The sequence below is a fragment of the Eptesicus fuscus genome, chromosome 5 (genome assembly GCF_027574615.1).
Source record: "Eptesicus fuscus isolate TK198812 chromosome 5, DD_ASM_mEF_20220401, whole genome shotgun sequence".
NCBI classification, from domain to species: domain Eukaryota; kingdom Metazoa; phylum Chordata; class Mammalia; order Chiroptera; family Vespertilionidae; genus Eptesicus; species Eptesicus fuscus.
Genome location: NC_072477.1, coordinates 99,560,830 through 99,566,414, shown reverse-complemented (window position 1 = coordinate 99,566,414; position 5,585 = coordinate 99,560,830). Strand labels below are relative to the sequence as shown.

Genomic DNA, 5,585 nt, shown 5'->3' with positions numbered 1-5,585 from the left:
AAAGAATGCTCCCGAGAGTGTTTGACTATTTTACAGAATCACAATGAAGGCGAGAGGTGAGTTACCCAGTAATTAATGAGATAACTTAACAGCTATGTCTGGCTCTAGTGTTGAATTCTCTGAAAGGCTAAAACTTCTACAGGGGTAAAACACACACACACACACACACACACACACACACACACACAAAACAGTTAGCTGGCTCTTCCTTAACTCTTGCCTAGAAATTTTTCCCCAGGATCCTTACCATAAAGGTCTGCACAAATGGAGTCTTAGGATCTTAAGCTTAGTGGGTCCCGGACCGGAGGCAGTGGTCTTGGCTAGATACTATTTGACCTGACTGAGATAGAGAGCAGAAGAAAAGGGCAGATGATTCTCCAATTAAAACCTGCTTGGGATCTGGGCCAGGGGAGTGGACAGAAATCTGCTCTTCTTGGAGAAACTGTCTCAGTTTCTCTCCCAGCTCTCTAAGACAGCCGCGAGGACTTGGGATGCTGGTATGCATCCCCTGGACGGGTCAGAATTTAATTACATGTGTTGTTTCTGTAAGGCCCCTGCATGTCTTTTAGGGTTCAACAACCCTAGACACCCCTGCGAGGTCCTGTACTCACATAAGGACATCCGAGATTCTCAAACCAGGGGGAGGAATTGCCTCTTTGATCTTTGGAACAGGGCAGGGACCCAAGCACTCATTTAGTCAATGGCCAGGCTTTGACTTATGACTAGCAGAAGCCTAATGCTCTAATCCGACCCGGCACCAGTTTATCCTTCCATGGTAGACTTTTTCTTCTAGCGGCAGTCGCCCTAGTGGCTTTTACTTGACTGACCCATGCCTGCTTTGGTTTTGGCCCTGGAGAATACATCCAGAAAGGAGCAGTGAAAAAGAGAGAGCGATGCCCACTTTTTAGACGGTAGCCAAATTTAAGTGACGGGCAGGTATCTGTCTGCCTCCAAAATCATACAAGAGACAGAAAAGAGAGAATCTGTGGTTACTCACCATTCGACATGAAGAGGATTGAATTGACTGACAGAGAAATTCCTGGCCAACGCACCATCTGATACCGAATTTTTAGACTGGAACCCGGATTCTTTGACCACCTGAATCAAAGAATGAATCCACAGACAGAAAGTGGTATAGCATAGGTGGAGATTTATTGAAGAACAAGTACAGACTCCCATGTAGGGAGGGGGAAGAGTCACACTGAATTCCTCTTCCCATTGGCTTATAAAGGCTGCAGATCCTGGTGCTTTGATATCCCCTCTGATTGGTCACTATTCCCTTAGACTGGTTACTTTAGTAACTCCTGGGCTCAAAGGTCAAACCTCACATGGGACATGGGAGGTTCTCCCACCTCCCCCCTCCTTCCTTATTGTTTTCCTATTCCCTTTGGGCTTTCTTCTCTTTATTTTGTAAATATAGACCTTTCTTGGCTACTTCCATGTAGGGAGTGGTTATAGGGTTAAGCCTCAGACTGACCTGTTGGCAAAGCCACAAACAAGTCCCAGCTTAGAGGGCACAGCCCTCTTAGCATAATTAATCTTGATCTTGTGACGCTCCCTAGATCTTTCCTGGGTAGCTAATGGGCTGTGGGAGGTGCAGCAATGCTGCCAAAACAAGTGAAACTTACAAGAACATTGTAAATTACCTTGTTTACCTCTGACTATAAAATAAAGGCTCAGCTTGCAGTCTGGATCTTTTCTGTGGTCTCAGCCAGGCACAGAAGATCCACCTAGACCCAACTTATTCTCTTTGTCTGTCTTTTCTTCATCCTTTACCAGCCCCCCTCAGGCTTGCCGAACCCTTGGCTGTGCTGGCACGGCACACTTCCAGTTCCCTTGTCTTATGTAAATATATCTGTTGCTGCCTCCTTGTCTTATGGAGATGTAACTGCACCTGGCTTCCTTGTGTTATAGAAATGTACCTTCTCCCAGTCTGTGGCCCTGTGTTTCTTTTTCTCATGGACCCCCAATTCTAAAAAATCCCTAAGCCTGCCTATATTCCCCTAAAATTCCTGCTTAACAATCAAGATACCAAAGGCATATTTAACAAAACTAGAACAAATATTTCAGAAATGTATATGGAGGTGTGAGTGCTCCCAGACCATGTGCCTACAGCACCCTCCTGCTCCAGGAGTAAAGATACTTGCCTTGGGGAAAAAAAAATTATATGAAACCACAAAATTCCCCGAAATAGCAACAGCAATCTTGAGAAAGAAGAACAAAGTTGGAGGAATCACCCTACCTGATATCAAGCTATACTACAAGGCCATAGTAAGCAAAACAACATAGGCCCAGCTCCTGGGGCTGCCAGTGGCCAGGCACCCAGCGTTCCAGGCGAGAAAGAAGAGTTGACCTACCGCTCTGGCTCTGGCTCTGGGCTCGGTAGGCTGGCGGAAGCCTGGAGGACCTTCCAACCTCCTGTATCTTGCCAGCGGCCACCCTGGCCATGGGCACCTGTGCAGCTCAGGGCCGCTGGGTGACCACATGAAGGTCATGTCACTTGATGGGGGCCAGCTGTGCAAGATGCTCCCAAGGAAACTATGAGTGCTGTGTGGTGCTGGACTGGCGGCCGTACCTGGCCTTCGCTGCCTCCAGCTTGCATGGCTCGCTCAGTGTCAACCTTAACTCAGTGGGGCTGCGATGGGCAGCAGTGGCAGCTGTGGTCGTGCTGGACCAGGGCAGCCGCCACTGGCAGAAACTGAGCAAGGAGAGTGCCACGCATGGCCTGCTCACCTTGCTGCTCGCCTGCCTGCCCGCCCTGGGTCTACTTCCTCAAAGGGGGATATGAGACTTTCTACTCTGAATATCCTGATTGTTGCATGGGCATAGAACCCATCTCAGAAGGGAAGATTGAGACCGAGAGAGCCCTTATCAGCCAGTGTGGGAAACCAGTACTCAGCATCAGCTACAGGCCAGCTTATGACCAGGGCGGCCCAGTTGAAATTCTTCCATTCCTCTACCTTGGAAGTGGCTACTCTGCATCCAAGTATGAGTTTCTTGCCAACCTGCACATCACGGCCCTGCTGAATGTCTCTTGGGGGACCTCTGAGGCCTGCACAAGCCCCCTACGCTACAAATGGATCCCCTGGAAGACAGCTACATGGCTGACATTAGCTCCCACTTTCAAGAAGCAATACACTTCATTAACTGTGTCAGAGAAACAGGAGGCAAGGTCCTGGTCCACTGTGAGGCTGGGATCTCCTGTTCACCCACCATCTGCATGGCTTACCTCATGAAGACCAGGCAGTTTTGCCTAAAGGATGCCTTTGATTACATCAAGCAGAGGAGGCGTGTGGTCTCGCCCAGCTTTGGCTTCATGGGCCAGCCCCTGCAGTATGAATCTGAGATCCTGCCTTCCACGCCCACTCCCCAGGCTCTCTCCTGCTAAGGAGAGGCAGCCAGCCCTTCCTTCACAGCCCATTTGCAGACACTGAGCCCTGATGTGCAGGGTTCCTACTACACATTCCCTACCACGGTGCTGGCGCCAGTGCCCACCCACTCAAGGGTCTCAGAGCTCAGCATGAGTCTGATGGCCAAAGCCACATCCTGATAAAACTGGATGGGAGAACCCACCCAGCCCCAAGAAAAACTGTGATTTTGTTTTTTAAACTGGTGCACATTTCATACCTGTGCAATACTGAAGACCCCCCCTCGTCCCACTGCCCCAATGGGATAGCAAGGGGTCACCAGGCTTGCAAACAAACTTCATACTGACCTTGGGGATAGGTTCTTGGGAACAAAGGAAGGCCAAGCCATTATGAGAGCACAGCTTGTGCTGACTACTGTACTTCCAGACCCCCCTGCCCTCTCAGGACTGCCCAGTCATGGCACCCCAAAGTTCACCTTTTCATTTCAAGTATAAGGCAATAAATACCTGCAGCAACATAGGAGAAAGCAGCTGCTAGACTGGGAGAAAAGGCAGTTAAGAAGCTAATTCATTCTGAAGGAAGAACAATTTCCACCTTGCTTTTTGAACTTTGGCTGTCTCTTTCACTTCAGGGAATAAGCTGATCCTCTACTCAGGAAAGTAACCCTCTAGGGTTTGTAGGGACCCAATATATATGCTGATTTTAACCCTCATATCTTTTTGAGATTTCATCTTGGGTCCCACAGAGGCAGTCTGTTGAAGAAGCGAGATGTTGACACTTCTGAGTTGCATTTTCACTGTGGGTTCTTCCCTGACTTTGGACTTTGACATGACTTACTCATACTTGAACCTTCCTTGTTACACCTCTATTCAAAGCAACTCTTGTATCATTTTGAAGAGTTCCTTAGACTATAAACCAAAAATCACCCATTTGAGGTGGTAGTGTGGGGGCCAGGAGAAAAGGGTACCTTCTGTCTGGGTCAATGTCATTGACATGATCTTTTCCCCAGCTTGCCGTCCTTATATGTGCTTGTCTTATCTCTTGCGACATTTGTTTTTTTTCCCCACCAATCCTTGGAGATTGTCTTCAAGATGTTGACTTCTAGGATTTGTACATTTCACACTGTGGTACTACTTTATATTTTGTCAGGTTATTTCTCCATGGCAAAGGCAATAAATTTCTAAATTTCATACGAATGTGAAGAAAATCATTATGTTATTAGTTGTCAATGTCGTTTTTTTTATAGTTTTAAATAAAAACAGTAAAAATAAAACAAAAAACAACAACATGGTACTGGCATAAAAACAGATAATGGAACAGAATAGAGAGCCAATATATAAATCCATGCCTTTATAGTCAATATTTGACTAAGAGAGCAAAAAATACAATGGACTATTCAATATATTGTGTTAGAAAAAATGGACAGATATTTGCAAAAAATGAAACTAGACCACCTTCTTAAACATCACAGAAGAATAAACTCACAATGGATTAAAGACTTAAGTATTAGATACAAAACCATAAAAATTCTAGAAGAAAGGATAGACTCTTGGCAATATCCTGTAGCAATATTTTTTTCTGACGTATCTCCTTGGGCAAGGGAAACAAAAGAAAAATAAACAGGACTACTTACAAGAAAGAGTTTTAGGGAGAGATCAAGATGGCGACCAGCAGGAAGGTAGGGAGGGAGAGAGTGTGAGAGAGTGAGGAACCCATAGAGGAGAGTGTAGACGTGTGTGTGGTGTGTGTGTATGAGCCAGGGACAGTTAGATTCTGCAGGTCCTCCAAGGGGCTGCCAAACCAGGCAGTCTTAGACGGCGGAGCCCCGCACACAAAGCGGACACTTCTGGGCGGCCTGTGCAGGCACGGAGACCATGCCATCTTGAGAAACAGAGCTGCTTGAAACTAGGATCCTGGACTCAGACAAAAACCAGGACCCTGCAGCCACTGGGGACAGAGAACTACGACCACAGTTTCATACCAACAGACAACAAAAATCCAGACTTCCCGGCAGCAGATTTCTGTGAGTCAAAGAGCCTATCCCCCTCCCCGCAGGCTCGTGGATAGCGCCATAGTAACTGATAGACCCGCCCCTCGCCCAAGCTGCAAAACCCCTACGGGAATTTGAGAGCATGCACAGGCGCAGCTCCCCTTCGGGGAATTTGAGAGCACCCACGGATGCAGATCCCCTTCAGGAAATTTGAGAGTGTGCATGGG

The 5,585-nt window shown here is 47.3% G+C and overlaps 1 pseudogene; it reads left to right on the top strand.

Annotated features, from left to right (window-relative positions):
- The first annotated feature begins 1,892 nt into the window (after nucleotides 1-1,892).
- On the top strand, nucleotides 1,893-4,558 carry LOC129149183 (dual specificity protein phosphatase 5-like; annotated as a pseudogene).
- The last annotated feature ends 1,027 nt before the right edge of the window (nucleotides 4,559-5,585 follow it).